General features: G+C 41.7%; 1 protein-coding gene and 1 long non-coding RNA gene across 3 annotated transcripts in view; one reads left to right on the top strand and one right to left on the bottom strand.

Annotated features, from left to right (window-relative positions):
- LOC129049277 (uncharacterized) overlaps positions 1-12,872 on the top strand; it is a 29,992-nt gene extending 17,120 nt beyond the window's left edge. The window contains exon 4 of the long non-coding RNA XR_008512254.1: positions 12,749-12,872. This is a non-coding gene — a long non-coding RNA (uncharacterized LOC129049277). The remainder of the gene's footprint in view (positions 1-12,748) is intronic.
- Positions 1-22,532, bottom strand: part of TMEM132D (transmembrane protein 132D) — an 824,780-nt gene that overhangs the window by 158,197 nt on the left and 644,051 nt on the right. The window lies entirely within an intron of this gene.

Raw genomic sequence — 22,532 nt, forward strand, 5'->3', positions numbered from 1 at the left:
TTGGGAATAGACATGGAAGCAGAGAAAATGCCATCTGATCACAGAGGCAGAGATGGGAGTCATGGATCTAGGCACCAAGGAATGCCAAGGATTGCTGGCAACCACTGGAGGTTAGGAAGAGGCAAAAAGGATCTTCCCCTAGAGTCTTAGGAGACAGAGCATGGTCCTGCTGACACATTGATTTCATTCTTCTACCTTGAGAAATGACAGAGGATACTTTACAATGCTTCAAGCGATTCAAGTTTGTGAAATTTGTAATGGCAGCCCTAGAACGCCAATACACTTGGTGTAGAACAATTTTGATTTTAGTTCCCTGGTTCTGGGCCCAGATGTTCACTCTCAATGTCTGAGCAAAAGTGTTCTTCTCTTTGCAAGGAAAAGGGAGAAATGGCTGTTAGTTTTGCAATCAGTGATGTCTGCCTTCCAGTCCAAACAGGTGGACTTCCATTTTCCAGCATTAGGGATAAAAGTTGACTCAGATTTATTGTAGAACACTTGGAAAATATATACAAGCATAAAGAATAAAATAGCAGTGAGCAGTAATCCCACTACCCAGATAGAGCCACTGTTAAAGTTTTGTTGTGTATCCTACAGGGCCCCTTTAACATATGTGTATACTTATTTGCTTTACGTATAAAATGACTCTCTGCCTCACATTTATGCCACTGGATACCTTCCATTTTCCAATTTATTGCTAATACGAGTTTGTTCCATGATAGTCTTCAGTTTGAGAAAACTGGTTTGAATATCCCCCCACAGTGGCAATTATGATACTTAAGTAGATGCTATATTAAAGGCAGGCTGATGTAGCTGGAATATAGTAAAATCTTAGAAAATTTTTGCTGAATGAATAAGAAGGTTAGAATTGTCCCATATGAGGATGTATCAACCTAGACCATATATTGTTTTCAAACTATAACAGCATATAAAGGAAGAATGAAGACGGTTGTTAGGACCAGCATGCAGAATAATTTCTTTGTGGTTTAAAAATCATAAAAAGCTTTATGATTTTGAATGTTAAATTCATCTGCGTTATCATTGTCCTTTTAAAGACATTGTCTTCCAAGACAGAACTCTTCAAGGTTGAGGCACCGGAACATGTTCATATTTGCACTTAATGTCCAATTCCTAAGGCACTGAGAACTCAATATACTCATGTCTCAGCTGATGCTCTTCCACCACAAACTTGGTTCACTTCAGGTTTTCTGTCTCAGAGGAAGACAACACCTTCTAGCTAGGTGTTGAAGCCATAGCCTGAGGCTTCTAAGACATCTCCTCTATCTCCCTGTCCATCCATCACCAAATCCTCTTTATCCTGCCTTCTGAATCCCAGTTTAGTCCAAACCTCTCCCTCCATATCCATCATGTCCATCCCAACCCACAAACTCCCTCATTCATAATGCCATTTTCTCCTGCCTGTGTTTGAGTGATATAAATAGTTTACTAATTGGCATTTCCAACTCTAAATCTTATTCAATAATCTGTTATTTGTACTCCAGCCTGGAAAAGCCCTTACCATGCTTCAGCCCTCTTCCCTCCAAAATCAATAAATACATAAATAATACTAAAAAAAGGAAAGAAAAAAACTCCAAAACAACCAACTTTCCGATCAACAAGTGAAGAGACAACCCATAGAATGGGAGAAAAATATTTGCAAACTATCCATCTTACAAGGGATTAATTACAAAAATTTATAAAGAGTTCAAACAACACAATGGCATAAAACAAATAATCTGATTGCCTTGGAATGGCAAAATTCTTCCATGAGACCCTGAATGACACATATGTTTCGCTCTTCTCCATACACACCTGCACAACACTCTTCTTTGCTGTCTTCTTTGGCCCCACCGACCTGCTTTCTGATCTGTGTCTGCATGCCCTCTCCTACGGCAGATTCTTTGCGTGTGCTGTTTTCTCAGCCTAGAACACCCTCTCCCTCCCCTGTTACCCTGGTTCCCTCCCATTCACCCTTTACATCTCTGATTAAGCACCACTTCCTTGGATAAGTCTCCTCTGACTTCTCTTCATAAGCCAACCCCGACGATGGTAGTTCTTCTGGTTTTGTATCTCTGCTTCATAGCACTTGTCACAGATAAAATTTTATATTTATTTCTGTAATTATTTGATTAAGATCTATCTTTCCTGCCAGATACTGTGCTTCACAAGGGCATAGACTACACATGTTTTGTTTGCATTTTGATAACAAAACAGTAGTCTTCAGTTCCTAACAGAGTGCTTGGAGAGGAGATTATCAAAAATACTTGCTGAATGGATGGCACATATTAGGTGTCCATAATTATAAGAAGAGTGCATGAAAGGGAGACAAAATTTATTTAAGCAACAGAAAAAAATGCATTGGACCCTGTAATTGCACTATTCTGAGGGCTCTTGTGTGTGTGAGAGCAAAATCCCTTGAATATTAAGTAACTGACCCTAGGGATTCGGCCAAGGGGCACTTAGTGGCATTCATTCTAAGTATTCTCAAGGATCTCCATTGAGACACTAGAGTCCCTAAATCATAATGCCATTCCAAAAATGGCCCTTGGCCCTATTTTCTTAGGTTTCTTGGATTTTAGAAGAATGGGGTTTTACAACTTCTCTCATTGACAAGTTCTACAGTTTAACCCTCCATTATTCAATGGGCTTCCTTATGTCTAATAAAGTTGTTTTCAACCAAGAAGAGGAGCAAAGTTGTAGAAGCATATTATTTTGATTAAATATTTATGCACACAGTGAGTGCATAGAATGCAAGTATATGGATAGATAGCTAGTGACCATTTTTATGTCTACGTAGACTTCTTGCTTTAAAGTCTGATTTTCTTGATAATTATATATTTACACCAACTTTCTTTCAGTTAGAATTTGATTAGTATAGTATATAACTTTCCAAGATTTTATTTTCAATATTTTTATGTCCTTATTTTTTAGTTATTTTTCCCTGACAACATTGGTCTTTTAAATGTAGAATTTAATTCATTTTCATGGGTTATCACCACTTGTATATTTGAATTCATTTTTTGTGCTTTTCAAATTATTATTTATTTTTTATTTCTATTTACCTAGGCTTTTAAAGCTTAATTCATTTCTTCTCTGTTTTGTTTTTCTTTGGATGAAATTTTTCTCTCTTCCTTCAATTTTTCTTCTTCTATTTTAAGAAGTTACGCACTATTTTTTCTTATTTTCAGTAATTATCCCTGAGATTTTATTTCTAATGAAGTCCACTGATAAGTTCTTTAATCGTTTAAACTGTTATTGAGCTCTTCCAAAATGCTAGGAAATAAGAATATACAAGTGAATAAAACAACAGGCTTGAAGACAGTTCAGTCCAGTAAGAGAGGCAGTATTTCTAAGCCAGAGGCAGCAAGTACAGGCTGAGGGCTGCCTGCTCCCATATCTTGTCTGTTTATGTCATTGCTAATGGATCCCATTTTTGCTGCCAAGTCTAGATATAGCTTCATAATGTTGTTAAAAACCAATGGTTGGAGTTAGCTCTCCAACACAAGGCAAAGCAAAGCAAACACGTATGTGTACACACACGTGTGCACACACATATACTTTAGCCTTCTCAGGTCAAAAATAAATGAGCTATAGTACCAATCATTAAGTACTTTATCAGATGTAATGTAAGCAAATGGACCCTTCTATTGGTAGTGATTGAAAGCACTTTCATTTCATTAGTTATTCATTGTAGTATTTCTGATTCTATTTTACACGAGGATTTTTAAGTTTGTATTCATGACAATCAGACCTTGGATTTATGAACAAGTCTATTATTATTATTATTTTTACTATACTGCAATTGCAGGCTAAGCATACTTTGCATACATTTGCATATGTGGCATAATTACTTGATATTTGTGGATATGTTTGTATAGGTTAGAAGCTCTGGGGGTGCAGAGTCCGGCTTAACCTTGTCCTATTCTTTACACATGCATGCAGCTACTGAACAAATGCATTTTTTGCAAACCAGATTAGAACAACCGGAAAGAGTTTGGCCTTTGGCTTATTTCCTTCCTATCATCTCCGCAATGATTTTGCTGCTTTCACTATTATCATCTGGCAAGATTTGATTTCAATTCTTGTAAAGGTGAATTTAATGCAAAGTAAATTAGATTCTTTAATGGGATTTTCTTTAGCATGAATGAGAAATATAAAATGTCAATATCAAATAGCAAATTATTCTTGATTAATTTTTTATTGGTTTAGTTAACAACTGATTGAATACACCTTAGATAATTACTTCTATTAATGCTACATCTTGGCATTTTAATTAACTTTTTAAATGTTCTCATTTTTATTGATTTTATTTTCTTTGGTAAATGAAGTGGGTACCTGGCTTAGGTATATACCTGGAATCTCAGGGGGAGGAAGTGCGTTTGGGGGGTTCTGTGTTGGATGGGGGTCCTATGTTGATAGTCATTCTTCCAAGGACTGGAACAGCAGTGAGGGAAATGAGGAGTCCATGAACAATGAAAAGAATTATTCCGGCCCGGCGCAGTGGCTCACGCCTGTAACCCCAGCACTTTGGGAGGCCGAGGCGGGCGGATCACGAGGTCAGGAGATCGAGACCATCCTGGCTAACACGGTGAAACCCCCGTCTCTACTAAAAATACAAAAAATTAGCTGGGCTTGGTGGCAGGCGCCTGTAGTCCCAGCTACTCGGGAGGCTGAGGCAGGAGAATGGCGTGAACCCGGGAGGCGGAGCTTGCAGTGAGCCGAGATTGCGCCACTGCATTCCAGCCTAGGGGACAGACAGAAACTCCGTCTGAAAAAAAAAAAAAAAAAAGAAAAAAAAAAGAATTATTCCAGAACACGCGTGTACCAAGGAAGCCAAGACAGTGGCTTGCCACAGACCACAGAAGATAAACATTTCACGTGTATTCAGGAGTTTTGAGTTAGACGTAGAGAAATTAGAAAGGGACGAGCAAATGAATTAGAAAGGAGAAAAAGTGAAGAGGGCAAACTTGAGGTGGATTCATTTATTATGCCAGAAAATAAAAATCTAAGGAGCAACTTACTAGCTGTCTATTAAGAACAAGGTCACTTAGGCTGGGCATGGTGGGTTATGCCTGTAATCCCAGCATTTTGGGAGGCCAAGGTGAGTGGATCACGATGTCAGGAGATCGAGACCATCCTGGCTAACACGGTGAAACCCCGTCTCTACTAAAAATACCAAAAAAAAAAAAAAAAAAAAGAAATTAGCCGGGCATGGTGGCGGGTGCCTGTAGTCCCAGCTACTCAGGAGGCTGAAGCAGGAGAATGGTGTGAACCCAGGAGGCAGAGCTTGCAGTGAGCCGAGATCACGCCACTGCATTCCAGCCCGGGTGACAGTGAGACTCCGTCTCAAAAAAAAAAAAAAAGGAACAAGGTCTCTTATTCATTTGTTCATTCAGCAAACTTCTTGCTCCTACGGTGCATAGATGACGCTTACGCTATGGCTAGAAAGATAAAAGTTTGAAATTTTAAACACCCATGCAAAGGCCTTGTGAGAGTATTTGTATTTAGCACTCACAAAACCCATCCAACTAGGTGGTGGTGTTTTTTGTTGTTGTTTTTGTTTGTTTTTTCTTTTGGTTTTGTTTTGTTTTGTTTTTGAGACAGTCTTGCTCTATTGTTCAGGCTGGAGTTCAGTGGTGCAATCTCAGCTTGCTGCAACCGCCACTACCCAGGTTCAAGTGATTCTCGTGCCTCAGCCTCCCGAGTAGCTCAAATTACAGGCGTGGGCCACCACACCTGGCTAATTTTTGTATTTTTAGTAGAGACGGAGTTTCAGCATATTGGCCAGGCTGGTCTCAAACTCCTGACCTCAGGTGATCCACCTGCCTCTGCCTCCCAAAGTGCTGGGATTACAGGTGTGAGCCACCGTGCCCGGCCTGGTGTTCTTTTATGAGGACATTAAAACTCACAGATTTTACTAGGAGCTTAGTTTGCTTCAAATTCTAAGCCAATATTCTTTTATTTTAATTAATGCTTATTTTACAGAAAAATCAATCCTGATATATTACTAATAACTAGAGTCCATAGCTTATATTAAGGTTCACTCTTTGTAGTGTATAGTTCTATATACACAAAGCATAGTATCATGTATCCATCATTATAGTATCCCACAGAAGAGTCTCACTGCTGTAAAAATTTGTGTTCCGCCTATCCAACCCTCCCTCCCCCAACTCCTAACAACTACCGATGTTTTCATTATCTCCACCATTTTATCTTTTCCAGAATGTCATATACTTGGATCAATACAGTGTGTAGCTATAGCTTTAGACTGGCTTCTTCCACTTAGGAATATGACTTTCAGTGTCTTCCATGTATTTTTATGGCTTGATAGCTCATTTATTTTTAGTGTTGAATATTATTCCATTGTATGTATGTACCACAGTTTATTTCTTCATCCATTAAGGGATATCTTGGTTGCTTCCAAGTTTTGGCAATTATGAATAAAGCTGCTATAAACATCTGTGTGCAGCCAATATTCTTTTTATTATATTAGAACTTTTTTTTTTGGAATAAAGATTGCTCTCTCCCTTGGCAGATTTCTGATATCAGCTGAGACATTAATAACTTCCATTTTTCCCATATTTATGGGGTTGTGATGTGTTTGTAAAAGGCAGTGAGAGTGGCCAACAGGGCAGGCCCCAGCACCGTGGTGGCTAAAGTGAGTGGGAATTCAGATGGAAGAGAAAGAAGAAAACAGACAGAATGCAAACCAGAACGTGAAAACAGGCATCCTGGAAAGCAGATCTGCCTGCAGATGTGTTTTGTTTGGTCAGCCTGGTGTTTTAAAAGAAACAGAGTTAGTCGCCAGCCTATAAATAAAGATGTTTCATATAAAAATACACAATTCTGGCTTTTATGAAAAAACTAGAAAATCTGCCACTCTTGGGTACACTTCTGGCATGACGTTGTCTGTCTGCACTGAGAGGCAGCTGCCCCATGAACTAGAAGACGTAGCTGCGTGGTGTGTCATGTTGGACCCTCTCCGCCCCCAGCCCACTTCACAGCATCCACTGGCTCCTATAAGCACTTGAAGTTTTCCTATCACAAAGTAAGTCACCACATCCATTGAAAGTTATCCCCTCATGTGCAGATTGTAAACTGAATATTGCTGCTGTCTTGAGTCACAAGAACAGAACTTGTTCCTTCCACACATACTCAACATCAACTGTGAGTATATAGAAGATAAAAATTAAAAATGAGGAAACAGGCAATACTCAAAATCTGGGGAGGAGTGTCCATGAGAAGAGAAAGGTGGAGTGATGCATGCTGGCCTAACATCACCAAGGCTAAGCACCACGGCCGCTCTGCTTTTACACATAAGAGGCCAAAGCTGGTGGAAAAAGAAGCTGAACCTGATGGGAAGGAAGGGGATAATAACTCAACAAGGTCACAGATGAAAGGATGCACCTGGGGGCTGGACACAGTGGCTCAACACTGTAATCCCAAAACTTTGGGAGGCCGAGGCAGGCGGATCACTTGAGGTTAGGAGTTTGAGACCAGCATGGCCAACATCGTGAACACCTGTCTCTTCTAAAAACACAAAAATTAGCCAGATGTGGTGGTGCATGCTATATCCCAGCTATATTCCCAGCTATTCAGGAGACTGAGGAAGGAGAGTCTCTTGAACCTGGGAGGCAGAGATTGCAGTGAGCTGAGATCACACCACTGTCCTCCAGCCTGAGTGACAGAGCAAGACCCTATCTCAAAAAAAAAAAAAAATAGAAAGTAGGCACATGGTATCAAGAGGATTGATATGTTTTGATATGTAAGACAGACATATCTTCTGTGGCAATAGGAAAAAGTTACATACCCAATGCATTATTCTTCAGCAATATGCTAGTTGAGTTCATTTACTGGAAATGAAGGGCCTTTTTAAGGTCCAGAATAAATTATATACTCATCCAGTCATTTATTTTCTGTTCATTAAGCTGGTATCAAAGGTATGAAAACTGTACCAGCTAAAATATAGATTTTCTTGTTATGTTTCTTCCTCCTTAATCAAAAAGATGTTTCAAAAGCCTTCTAAGTAGCTGATTTTATTTTCTGCAAAGTATATATCGGGATATTGCTAAGGTTAAAATTCTGAGAGTCAGTGTACAGGTTTTCTTTGGGAAGTACACAAATTGCTATCAATTTATATCTTTCCAACTCTTCAAATTTGGGGTTAGTCGTTGGGATTTATAGAGTTTTTCTACATTTCGGGCCTTGGAGCATGAGTGGGCAGTGAGTGCCATGGTGAGTGTCACGATCTGGTTCCAAAATTGTGCCATTTATAAGGGACAACTAGACCAAACGCCCAACTTGCCCCTCTCTGGCTTTTGGGATTCTCAGCACACGACAGTCTGTCTACCATGGGAAATGGTATTGAAATAGATCATGCTCTGGATTTGGCGACTACATGACTTTTCCAGCACTTGGATGACCATAAAAGCCAAGTCCTCAGCAGCTTTCTCACCTGTAATAGCGTTCTGTGGCTTCTCATTCTGTCTTCACAAAGACAGGAGACAAGATGCTGCTACAAATCATGCTGGTAAGAGTCACACGGTCGTGGAACAAAGGAGAGACACAGTGTTCTCCGGAATGGAGAGAACAGTCAGGTTCTCAGCCCAATGAGGGCTCTGCTTTCCTTTCCCTTCATAATGTTAATATGGGGGTGCCCCCTCACCATCTGAAGTCCAGGTGAGGAGGTGGCTGGCAAGGAAACAGAAAACAATATGCCCCATAGCTTTTAATTCTGCCAGGATAGAAAAGCATTGCTGAAGTTGGAGGCTGCCAGCTTCAATGAGCAGGTTTTTTTTTTTTTAATAATAATAATAATAATAAAACTTGAAAAAACATGAAACTTGGGTACTTGGAAGGCAACAAAGCTCCCAAATGGCAATTATACCTTAATAGATAAGTAAGGTTGCACTGATTGAATATTTGCATGCCTTTAGCATAAAATTCAAGCCAAATCTATCATTGTTCTGTACCTTGATAGCATTAACTAAGTCTTCTACAAAGAGTAGCAAAGCGCTTTCACATAGATTGGAATATCTAATAATTCTAAGTAATTTTAACTCGGAATTTTAAAACTGACTGCTGCTGAGGGATCTTTATTAGCTGGAATGTTTGCTGAAGAAAATAGCGTTTGTTCACTTAATACTGAAACTGTGTCATAGGTAGCTGATTTCTCTATCAACTTTATGATAATAAACTCAATATGACCCGCTGATCCCATACTAATTAACTGATCTCTCATGAAAGGACTCTGCAGAAAGTCTTAAAATAGGGATGTCATTCTTCCTTGAAAGTAAAATATCCGAAAAGTAAAATAAAGTTAACACTAATGGATTAACTTTCAAATCCAATGCATAACCTCCTGGTGCTGCAGCATGGAAATTTCTGAAATTGCTAGATCCCCTCAATTGCTATTTACTGCTACATAACAAACTAGAAACAGGGGCTGATTTTTTTTTTATTAGAGTACCCACTTAATTTTTTTTTTAACTTTTATTTTAAGTTCAGGGGTAGAAGTGCAGGTTTGTTACACAGGTAGACTTGTGTCATGGGGGTTTGTTGTACAGATTATTTCATCACCCAGGTATTAAGCCTAGTATCCATTAGTTATTTTTCCCAATTTGCTCCCCCGCTCCACCCTCCACCCTCTGTTAGACCCCAGTGTCTGTTGTTCCCCTCTCTGTGCCCATCTTTTGTCATCATTGTGAGAACATGCAGTATTTGGTTTTCTGTTTCCACAATAGTTTGCTAAGGATAACGGCCTCCAGCTCCACCCATGTTCCTGAAAAGAATACAGTCTTGTTCTTTTTTATGGCTGCATAGTATTCCATGGTGTATATGTACCACTTTATATACTCAAAGGAATATAAATCATTCTATTATAAAGACCCATGTAGGCATATGTTCACAACATCAAAGACATGGAATCAACCCAAGTGCCCATCAGTGATAGACTGGATAAAGAAAACGTGGCACTTAAAATTTCTTTTCAGATGATGTCGGTGATCAGAGGAACTATCTCATCCTTAAAGATCCCAGGATATTGTATACAGCTCATTAAGCAATAATGAAATCAACTTAGGACCTGCCAGGAGCCTGGGCCAGCGTAGATGCTTTGTAATGTTTTACAATATTGAATGGGCACTGAATTATAAATTTAAAAAATCATGTTTATAATTGGCACTTCCTACAGATACCCTAATGTGCCTTCCAAGTCTCCCTTGACTTCGTGAGCTCCCATCCTCCTTCATATCTAGGCACCTTGCAGTTGCTTAAAGAATGCTTTTTTAGCACATACTATTATACTATCTGCAATTATCATGCCCATTTTTTCGTTTGCTCACCATCTGTCTTGCCCTCCTAAAGGATGCACAGATAAGAAAGAAGGGAGCAGAGAACACACAGTGAAGGAATGAGGTGGCGGGCACTTGGGTGACAGTTGTGTTGTCTAGGTAAGGTTGACATTCATTCATTCATTCACTTATTCATTTAGTCATTCAACAAATATATATTGAATTCCTACTAAGTGCCAGTCTTGGTAATAGCGCAGGTAGACAGTCAAGGCTCCTGCCTAGGGGAGATTTGTCCATTTCCATGTCAGTCAGGGTTCTCAGTTACAATAACAGATATTTACTTCGGCCGATGGAGACAGAAAAGGAGTTTAATTGAAAAGACCCCGAGTAGCTCACAGAATCGCTGTGAACATCTGAGAACCACATTTGGAAAAGGAACCGTGGATCAGCCAGGGTCCCAGCAGAAACAGACGGCACACTCAGGGTAATTTGAAGCAAGTTTAACAAGAGCTTAACAAAAATGTTAGCAGGGTGTGACAAGGGCAGGAACAGCAGGCCCCGCGACCTTCCAGGGCAAGGGGAGAACGTCATTACCAGAACCCAGAGACCAGAGAGGGCTTTGTAGAGGAGGTGGGCGTACCCCACTGAGACCTCCAATCAGAGGAGCAAGCCACCCAGACGAGACTCTGCAAGGAGGTAGGCTGGGTGCCAGATGCCCCAAATGGAGACATCAAGGAGACAGCAATGGAGACGTCAAGGGAAACCCTGCAAGAATGCAGGCGGGGTAGCAAATACCCCAATTACAGCCTCCTCCTGCCCTCACACCTCCTCTGGCTCTTCTCAATGACTGAGCCCAACCAGAAGCCAACAGGGCGAAGGAATTCATGGCTACGAAAATGAGACTGATATCACAATGTATGTATCACAATTTTATGCAGATACATTCTAGGTCCTTCAAAGTTATCATCTGTTTCCATTAAAGAGAAAGTTATCTACTTTATTGCTCAAGATATTCCCAGAAATTCTTCTTTTGGAATTACCTACAGAGTAAAACAATTTATTATTCGTGTAAATTGCGTGGAGACCAGCACTCATTTCAATTTGCTCAACAGCACCAATCCTTCCTAACTCTGATCCTCCTATATCTCTGACAAGGCTCTGGGATGAACCAGAACACCCCTGTGCGTGGTGGATAAAGAGCTGTGAGGACTTCAACTGTCCTTCCTCTTAGATAGAACATCCACTCATGCTTGATACAATGCGTGATTCACTCATTTTCTCTAGGGGTTTGTTCAAAGTGATTTAATGACAGAGCTGCCCACACGCATGGGATTGTTCCAGTGGCTGAGTCTGGGGAGGATGACCAAGCCCCCCAAAGACAAGAACATGAGCTCCACTGGAGTCTGGCTCTGGTCTTTTGGGGCAGTTCTCACCCACCCATGCTCATGAAGTGGGAGAATGTAGTGAGATACTAAATCATACTATTTCCACGCCCAGGATTTCCTTGTGCGGAGGAATAATGTTTTACATAGAGGCAGTTTATGTCAGCAGGTGCGTACGGTGGTATTGTGTATAATCAAAACTCATTTTGCAGAAGTGCTTAGTTGCACATACATTTTATTTTGCATGGTTCACTGTGCAGCCTTGCGCAGCATCATCATGCATGCCAAAATTTAGAAACACTGAGGAAGACTAAAGAAGAGAAAGCTGGGCACGGTGGCTCATGCCTGTAATCCTAGCACTTTGGGAAGCTGAGGTGGGTGGGTTGCCTGAGCTCAGGGGTTCGAGACCAGCCTGGGCAACACAGTGAAACCCCGTCTCTACTAAAATACAAAAAATCAGCCGGGCATGGTGGTGTGTGCCTGTAATCTCAGCTACTCCGGAGGCTGAGGCAGGAGAATCACTTGAATCCAAGAGGCAGAAGTTGCAGTGAGCCGAGATCGCGCCACTGAACTCCAGCCTGGCTACAGAGTGAGACACCATCTCAAAAAAAAAAAAAAAAAAGAAGAGAGAAAAGGGAATCTGTTATGGAGACCCTTGGTCATTGCAACTCTTCTGCTTTGAGTTAATTATCACATCCCTTACCCGAAGGAAGGATGGGTAAAAAACTCTAAAGTGTTCCTGTTTGCCTGCAGGCATTTCTGCATTCAATTTTATACTAAGCCTCTAAACTTTAAAGCTTGTTCAAATTTGTTTCTTTTTGAAGACTAAATAGGTTAGAGGAGTTGCATGTAGCATGAGTATTTAAGTTAGTGTTTTTGACAATGTATGGCTCTCAATTAACTCTACGCTCCTCTTCTTTCAGGCCACAAAGTTGGAAAACATTTCCCAGCTTCCTTTGCTGTGGGGTGTGGTCATGTGTCTAAGAATGGAATAGGGGGGAGTAATGTGTCCTATTTCAGGACCAGGGCCTTTCAGAGAGCAAGTGTGTCTACTCCATGTTCTTTTTCTACTTCTAGTAGTTGGACCTTGGATGCCGTGACCCCTTGATCATCAGGCAACAATGAGGTGTTGTGGGAAGGCAGAACCACAGGCGGAAGGAACCTAGGCTCTTGAATCACCCTGTTCCTTGGTAACTGGAACACCCACCTCATACTTTTATGAAAAATAAACCCCTATTGTGTTTGAGACATTGCATTTTGGGACTTACTTGTTACAGCAGTTTGGTTTAGCCTAGCTAAAATATGTATATTCAAATCATATACATGTTCAATAATAATTTATGTATCTGGATCTACATGAGTAGTTAAGATCCTTTCTGGTTTATTTATTTCAAATTCACGAAACCTTAGAAATGTAGGATTGTTTAAAATAAAACCAAAAGATGGAGCTGGGACATAAACATACCATCTCAGTGCAATAAATAAGGAGAAATAATATAGGCTGTGGGCAAAATGTTTTGTCTAGAAGCAGAGGATTGGGTGTGGGCTTTGCTCCTCCCACCTGAGGTGGAGGAGCAATTTCCTTGGGTGTTGGATAATAAAAGAGAGAAGATGAGTTTTGCTCCTCAAGGTTCCTGGTGAAGCTTCTTCCTGAGTTGGAAGCAGCAAGAATCCAGATCACTAGCTGGTGGTGAAGCCAGGAAGATAAGACCCAGAATTGTCTCTCAGAAAGATTCTACATTCCTCAGTATTGCCTAGAAACTACCAGAAAGCCTCTGAATCATGTGGCCAAGATGACTGAGATAGTGGTCGTCCAGTAGCTAAATGGCAGACAACTTGAGGACTAGATGCGCACACCCGACCCAAAGCCTGAGCACTATGAGCTCATTCACTGCAACCTTTTACATGACCTCAGAATCAAACACAAAGAGACTGAGGTTAATTTCTGGCCAACCCATAGAAAATAGCGTCTTAGAAAAGTAATTGAGTTACAGAAAAACAAAGAAATAAATATTTCTTGATCAACTGTGTCTGTCCACTGGGCTTTATACCTACTATTTCTGACACTGAGCAAAGGGGATACCTTAGGTCTACCAGCCAGCAGTGAGTTTTTTCCTCTATGTCTCAACTGAACTCAGCATCTTGCAAAAGAAGCATAGGTTCAGTTGGATCATTTCTGGTGCTATCTGGGGGCTGCCTTTTTCTTTTCTTTTCTTTTGTGGCATGAGGAGGGACCTACTTTCATGTAAACTTAAATATTCCTAACTCAGTGGATGCACTTCCAGGGAAGACTGGCTCTGGTGAGTCCTTCCACAGGAATTAACATGGGGAGAAATACAGGCACAGTAGCAAAAAATTAACTTCCTACCAAATCCTTCTGAATCTAAAAAGCTATCTGAAAAGAACTGGAAGTCAGTGAACAACATAAAAGCCCAAAAGGAAAAAGGAAACCTTTCTGATTCAGAAGTGACCAGGCATAGGGATGCTGACTTCCTTGGATAAAGCAAAAGGGGACTTGGTGTATTGATATAACCAATGTCTTAATTTACCGTGGGAGATGCAGGGCCCAAGATGCCTAAATACACATATCCCCTAGCCAGGACTTTCTTCACATTCGGGGAGTTATGGACAACCAAAAAAATCAGAAAATTGAAAGAATACATCGGAATCAAAATAGGAGAAAAGATGTGTAGTGTTCCCAGAGCAAAGAAAACATAAATGTTTGAGGTGATGGACATCCCGATTACTCTGATTTGATCATTACACATTGTAAACCGGTATCAATATATCACATGCATGCCCAAATATGTGCAACTATTATATATCCATACAAAAATTAAAAAGGATTTATAAAATGGTGTCTGTGCTTCTTAGCATCCTTGAGAAGTGCAGAGTGGTTAAGCAGGAGGTTCAAGTGACTTGGTTCAATCCCAGCTCTGTCACTTAGTAGGACTTGGTCAAGTTATTTAATCCCTCTAAGCCTCAGATCCCTCAGTAATCAAATGGGGATAAATATGAGTATCTAAATTATAGATTTGGGAAAGTATTAAATGAGATCATCTCTGTAAAGAGCTTAACACAGTGCTTTGGGATGTGCTAGGACTCCGTGAATGTTAGGGGGATTTGCTTATCCTTAGAGGGGCACATCTGTCATGGAGACTGGGCTCTTCTGACCACATCCAGCACAGGCACTGCCAAGGCACACTTCTTTGTTTCTCCTTTCTCATTTCCCCCCATAGCCTCATCCTCTTCTGATTTATATGATATTTCTTTACAGATGTTAGCCAGGTTGCATTCCAGTCTTGCTGGCCTTGAATTTTCTTCTCACCCTAGGCTGTCCATATGCAGCAGTTAGGTGGTATGATTTGGATCTGTGTCCCCAACCAAATCTCATGTCGAGTTGTAATTCCCAGAGTTGGAGGTAGAGCTTGGTGGGAGGTGATTGGATCATGGGGGTGGATCCTTCACAAACGGTTTAGCACCATCCCTTTGGTGCTGTTCTCACGACAGAGTTCTCACAAAATCTGGTTGTTTAAAAGTGTATGGCACCTCCCCCGCTCTCTCTTCCTCCTGCTCCAGCCATGTGAGACGTGTCTGGTCCCCCTTCACCTTCCACTGTGATTGCATGATTGTAAGTTTCCTGGGGTCTCCCCAGAAACAGAAGCCACCGTGCTTCCTGTAAAGCCTGAAGAACTGTGAGCCAATTAAATCTCTTTTCTTTATAAATTATGCAGCCTCAGCCATTTCTTTATAGTAGTGCGAGAATGGACTAATACATCAGGACTCTTTTTGGGGCAAGACACAGAACACCCCGCTCAAGCTTAACCGACAAGAGAGTTGATTATTTCCTTTTACTGATGTGTTCAGGGAAGGTTTGACCCAGTGGCTGAAGCTGGTGCCCCAGGAGGAATCTGATTTCTCTTCCTGTCATGACTGTGCCTTCTACAGTGTCAGCTTTATAGAGTTGCAAATTCAGCAAATAAAAATATAAGATGCCCAATTGAATTTCAGATGAATAATAAATAATTTTAATGCAATTATGTTCTAAAATTACATGGGACATTTTGCAGGGTACATAAAATATTTTTTGTTTATCTGTGTTTATACCTGGAAATCTTATGACTTTACCTGTCCTCAACCTTCACCTGTCCCTCACTCCACCCCCTAAACCCATCCCATCTCTGTTCTACAGATTCAGCACTCAGCACTCTTGATAGTAAAACAGCCACAGCATTTCCAGATTCTACATTTTCAAACAACACACTTGGAGAGAGAGGGGGAAAAACAGAGGAAGAGGGTTCTCTTTTACAGAAGCATCAGGAGATATCTCCTTATCACTCATTGACTATGATCGAGGTAAACACTATTCAGGAACCAACTGCTATGTCCTTGGGGAGGGTGGAGTGGCTTAGATCAGTCCAGGACCACCTCTGTAGCGGGGAGTGAGTTAATACCACCAAGCCACATGGCTGGTGAAAGAAAGGAAGAAGTGCTATTCCATAAGGAGAGAGATGGGTGTGGGTTTCAAACAAAACATGTCAGCGGCTTGACTTGTACTATTGATTGATTGATTTATTGATTGAGACAGAGTCTCACTCTGTCCCCCAGACTGGAGCGCAGTGGTGCAATCTCAGCTCACTGCAACCTCCGCCTCTGGGGTTCAAGCAATTCTCCTGCCTCAGCCTCTTAGCACATACGATTATACTATCTGCAATCATCATGTCCATTTGTTAGTTTGCTCACCATCTGTCTTGCCCTCCTAAAGGATGCAGAGACAAGAAGGGAGCAGAGGACACGCAGTGGCGGAATGACGTGGTGGGCACCTGAGTGATAGTTGTGTTGTCTAGGTAAGGTTGCTGTGTGACACAGCTGTAGCTAATTCTGGGTATCCAGAGTAAAATCCATTTATTTATTTATTTAGAGACAGAGTCTTGCTCTGTTGCCCAGGCTGGAGTGCAGTGGCACAATCTTGGCTCATGGCAACCTCTGCCTCCCAGCATTCAAGCGATTCTCCTGCCTCAGCCTCCCTAGTAGCTGGGATTACAGGCTCACGCCATCACACCCAGGGATTTTTTGTATTTTTAGTAGAGATGGAGTTTCGCGATGTTGGCTAGGCTCATCTTGAACTCCTGACCTCAGGTGATCCTCCTGCCTCGGCCTCCCAAAGTGCTGGGATTACAGGCGTGCACCATCACGTCTAGCTAATTTTTGTATTTTTAGTAGAGACGGGGTTTCACCGTGTTGGCCAGGCTGGTCTCAAACAGGATCCTGACCTCAGGTGATCCACCCGCCTTGACCTCCCAAAGGGCTGGGACTGCAGTCGTGAACCACCATTCCCAGCCTGTTTATATTGTTTAATTCTCAACAGGAATTTTAGCTTTGAGCCTTATTGAGATCCCAGGTACCATAAAAAAGCAATTTCTTGAGCAGATTCTTCAAGAGCCCACTCTGATGTTTTAGCAGCTGGCCAGAGAGCTATGGTGTGGCACATGGCATCAGACTTCCCTTGGTCTATCCAAGTGAGGTTTATTAGTCCACAGACAACATATCATGGGTGTCTGAGAAGAAGGGTGTTTCCCAGAGAAATGAACTCAAGGTAAACTGAGCTGGCCAGTGGCAGATGAGTCAATTGATCATGGAGGTAGGAGGCATTTTTATGGGCATCCCCTTTTTTTTTTTTTTTTTTTTTGAGATGGAGTCTCACTCTGTCGCCCAGGCAGGAATGCAGTGGCACGATCTCGGCTCACTGCAAGCTCCGCCTCCCGGGTTCACGCCATTCTCCTGCCTTAGCCTTCCAAGTAGCTGGGACTACAGGCACCCGCCACCACGCCCGGCTAATTTCTTTTTGTATTTTTAGTAGAGATGGGATTTCACCATGTTAGCCAGGATGGTCTCAATCTCCTGAGCTCGTGATCTGCTCACCTTGGCCTCCCAAAGTGCTGGGATTACAGACGTGAGCCACGGTGCCTGGCCCATCCACTGGTTTTGACAATGATTTGCCTTTCTCCTGCTCAGGGCACCTGGATTTTCAGCTGAAGATATACACCCCCTTCCCTTCTCAGTCTACTCCCAGTGTGAGTGTGTGACTCAGTCCTGGCCAGTCAGGGCTTTGCATTCTTCTGGATGCGGGGGTGGATGTGGGGGTGGATATGCTACCCACGCAGATGTAGGGAAACAGAAGAATTTCACTAGGGCTTCCAGGAAATGCCACTGCAGTGAATGTAGGAAGGTGTGAGCTTGACCTACAGCAGTCATCCCAATACCACGCGGGGAGATGCTGTCTGGGCATGGAGGTAACTGAGAAAGGGAGAAAAGCAGACCCTAGTGACATTGCTTGAGCTCCTGGATCCAGCAACACCTGGTGTCAGAGGCTCCCTGGACAGTACCACTGCATGTTAATTTACATGAGATGTAGAATCACAGAAGCCTTTTTTGCTCAAGCCATTCTGGGTTAGGTTATCTATCTCTTGCAACTAAACTGATGCAACAATTAAAAGAGGGATGCACAATCCCACCACCTTCTGTCTAAACAGGACCCGTTTGCTCATAAAACTAGACACATGTGCTGGAATTATTTGACTCTCATCCTTTCCGGCTGGCTGATCTTGGGCAAGTTATTTAAATGCCCTGAACTTCATTACCCTCATTTGTAAAGCTGGGCTGGTTCCCACTTCATTTACAGGGTTGTTTCAAGGATTCAAGAAGATAATCTATGTACAGCAGATAGTACATATACAAATACATAAGGCATAGAACATGCTAGCAATGATAATTATTATTATTATAATTATCATTATCAATAGTAATTGGAGCATCAAGCACACATATTTGCGGAATGATACTATTCTTGATCTTTTCTGCAAAAATAGAAACGTTCCAGTCTATGCCTAGAAGTTGCTTATCCTCAAATTGAGAAATAAATCACTCATAATATACATTGGCTTGTGAACACCCATTGGGAGAAATACCTTTTGAGTGGTGAAGTTATGTGACTGTCCTAAATTAATTCAAATTGACATCTGTGAAGGGAAGGGTAATGACCCAGGCCATGTGTTCACTTTTTACCTTTGTGCCAAAAGACAAGCATCTTGCTAGTCAGTCATGTAATATGTGTGGCTTGCTTTGCATGCAGTCTTTTGTTCATTCTTTCATTTTCTCATGTAATACCATTGTGTACCAAGCATGGTGCTAGGCTTGAAGGGTACTGGACATGGATCACCTACTTTTCAGGAACTTATAGTGAGATAAAAGGACTGAAAATAAGCAAACAAATCTACCAGATGAATTCAAATAATAATACATGCTGTAAAATAAACAAAAAGAAAAGGTGGGTGATGTGTGCCTTTAGTCCAGTTTCTTAGAAGCCTGGTCTGAGGTGGGGATTTGGGTGTGTATGAGTCATTGAGGGAACACTGTCAGGAAACAATTATAAGGATGTGAGATAATGAGGTAAGCCAGGACGTATCTTGGGTAGAGTCTAGCCGTGGCTGAGCATTAGGGCTTCTGGAGCATTAACCATACAGCAGGGTTGTAGACACCCCAGGCCCTCTTATCTAGTCATCACCTTTCAGCTGCCCTCAGTAAGGCTATTTCCTTCATGGTTAGGTGGCTCCTGAACATTGCGAGTCATTTTCCAGAGAAGGTGGGCAGCTGTGTGCCCTTAACAGCCAACTCACTGCCGGAGGACCTAGGCTGGGCATCAGCAGTATCCATACAGTGAGTGTTGGAAGCTCATCTGCTAATGGTCAGCCTCCTTGCCTGGATGACATCTGAGCTGTTGCCTGAAGGAGAAGAACCAGGTGTGAGCAAACCTGGGAGAACTTGTTCCAGGCAAGGGAGGAATCCACTGGTTACTGCAAAAGCCCTAAAGTATAAATAAGCTTGGTATGTTAGGAAAAAAAATGATCAAGGTTGGAGCATAGTCAAGTGCAGAAGATGAAGTTGGAAAGGGAGGCAGGATCCAGACCGTATCTTCCCTGTAGTGCTGGGAGTGTGTTTTTAATCTTAGTGGCAGGTTTAAGCATGAAAGTGCATAACCTATCTTACATATTTAAGGAGAACAGATGGTAATTAGAGTCAGGGATGGAGCTGGGAGCGAGGTAGGAGGCTCTTGCAATGGCCCAGGTGTAAAATGGAGGTCATACAGACTAAATTGGCAGCTGTGAAGACAGGAGCTGGGGAAGTGGATAGATTTGGGAACCATTTTAGAAGAAAAGCTAATGTGACTTCAAAAGTCACATTATTTCGGAGCAAAGCTAATGTGACATTTGGGTGTGAGGGATCGGAGAAGAGTTCAAGTTGACTTCTTGTAATTTGACTTGAGCAATGGGGCTGAGGTTGGTGCAATTTACTGAGATGGGAAAGATGACGGAAAGGGCCAAATTGGGAAGAACTGGAACCAAGTGTTTTCATTTGGCCATGCTAAGTTTGAGATGTATTAGACCATTAGACATCCTTAAGGAACTATCAGATAGGCAGTTGAGCCTGAAATGAGTCTGAAAGTCACGGGAAAGTTTGTGCTGGAGATAACATTTGGGAGTTAAAGCTTAGAAATGAAAGAGGAAAGAGTCTACCACAGAGACTTGGGACACTCTAAATTTGGGGGGTTCAGAAGAGATAGCCAAGGAGACTAGGAAGTAGTCCTTGAAGTAGGAGAGGAAACAGCAAGAGAGTGGGGTGATACAGAAACTGAGAGAACATAGTATGTCTGATGGATGAGGGAGGAACCACTGGATTATATGCCCCTGAGAGGTGGGGTGAAATGAGCAAAAAGGAGCAACCACTTCCTTTGGCACCCTGGACAGCATTGGTGGCCATGAGAAGGGTGGCTTCAATCAAGTGGCTGGGGTGACAACTAGCCCAGACTGCACAGAGAAGAACATGAGAGCTGAACAAGTGACTAGAAGCTTGCTTTAAAATATTCACAGGAAAATGGCTATAGCTCAAAGAAGGAGGGATCTAAGGAGGTTTAATTTTTCTTTTTTTAATTTCAACAGTTTTTTCTAGGGTACAGGTGGTTTTTGGTTACATGGACAAGTTCTTTAGTGGTGATTTCTGAAACTTTAGTGCATTTTCCCTGGAGAAGTGTACAGTGTACCCAATATGTAGTCTTTGTCTCTCACCCCACTCTCAACCTTTCCCTGTGAGTTCCCAAAGTTCATTTTATCATTCTTATGCCTTTGCATCCTCATAGCTTTAACTCCCACTTATAAGAGAGAACATATGATATTTGGTTTTCCATTTCTGTGCTACTTCACTTAGAATAATGGCCTCCAGCTCCATCCAAGTTGCTGGAAAAGACATTGTGTCATTCATTTTTATGGCTGAATAGTATTCCATGGTGTATATACACCACATTTTCTTTATCCACTTGGTTGCTGGGCACTGAGGTTAGTTCCATAACTTTGCAATTGCAAAACGTGCTATTATAAACATGCATGTGCATGTATCTTTTTCTTATAATGCCTTCTTTTCCTTTTAGTGGATACCCAAGAGTGGGATTGCTGGATCAAATGGTAGGTCTACTTTTAGTTCTTTAAGGAATCTCCACACTGTTTTCCATAGTGGTTGTACTAACTTACATTCCCACCAGCAGTGTAAAAGGGTTCTAAGCGAGATTTTTTTAAAAGGCCGTTTATTAGTTTGCTAGGGCTACCATAACAAATACCATAGATTGTGATGCAGTTTGGCTGTGTCCCCATCCAAATCTCATCTTTAATTGTAGCTCCCATAATCCTCACATGTCATGGGAGGGACCTGGTGGGAAGTAATTGAATCATGGGGGTGCGTTTCCCTGTGCTGTTCTTGTGATAGTGAATAAGTCTCATTGAGATCTAATGGTTTTATAAAGGGCAATTCATTTCCCTGCACACGCTCTCTTGCCTGCCGCCATGTAAGACGTGCCTTTGCTCCTCATTCACTCTCTGCCATGATTGTGAGGCCTCCCCAGCCATGTGGAACTGTGAGTCCACTAAACATCTTTTCCTTTATAAATTACTGAGTCTTGGGTATTTCTTACAGCAGTATGAAAATGGACTAATACAGACTGGGTGATTTGAACAACAGAAATTTATTTTCTCCTAGTTCCAGAGGCTGGAGCTTCAAGATCAAGGTGCTATCAGTGTTTCTTTCCTGTGAAGCCTCTCACGTTGGCTTGCAGATGGCCTTGTCCCCGTGTCTTTGCAAGGCCTTCTCTCTGTGTGTGTCTGTGTCCTAATCTCTTCTTAGGAGGACACCAAGCATATTGGATTAGGGCATGCCAGTATGACCTCATTTAAGTTTAATTACCTCATTAAAGTCCCTATGTCCAAATACAGTCACATTCTGAAGTCCTGAAGGGTAGTATTTTAACATAACAAATTTGGATGGTAGACCCATTTTCAGCCCATAACAGGATACTAAAACATATTTTCTTGATAATAAAAGCGGATAAATCGATGATTCAGGAGAGAGGGAGAAATGTCAAGTGGAGGCATCCTTGAGAGAGAATGGGCTTGGGGGCACCTACAGAGGGATGGGTCTTTTTTCTGGAAACCCCTGGCTGAAAATTTGCATCCAGAGCCTGCCCTTGGATGCCCCTGCCTGTGATGGTTTCTTGTGTTCTATTTGTAAAAGGATGCACCGATAAAGCAGAATATACATCAGTTAATTTCTTATGGTAATACCCTCAATAAAGGCAAAGGACAGTAATTGAATAAGCAATTATCTTTGAAAATATTAGTGCACAGAAAAGCATAACAAATGAATTTACTAATTATTCTTCCCTGCCAAAAACATCAGCTGATTTAGTCTTTAGTAGTAACATTATAACCCTCATAGGTAGATCATTAGCTTGCTAGGTACCTACTGAGGTTTAGGCACT

Source organism: Pongo abelii, chromosome 10 (genome assembly GCF_028885655.2).
Source record: "Pongo abelii isolate AG06213 chromosome 10, NHGRI_mPonAbe1-v2.0_pri, whole genome shotgun sequence".
Taxonomy (NCBI): domain Eukaryota; kingdom Metazoa; phylum Chordata; class Mammalia; order Primates; family Hominidae; genus Pongo; species Pongo abelii.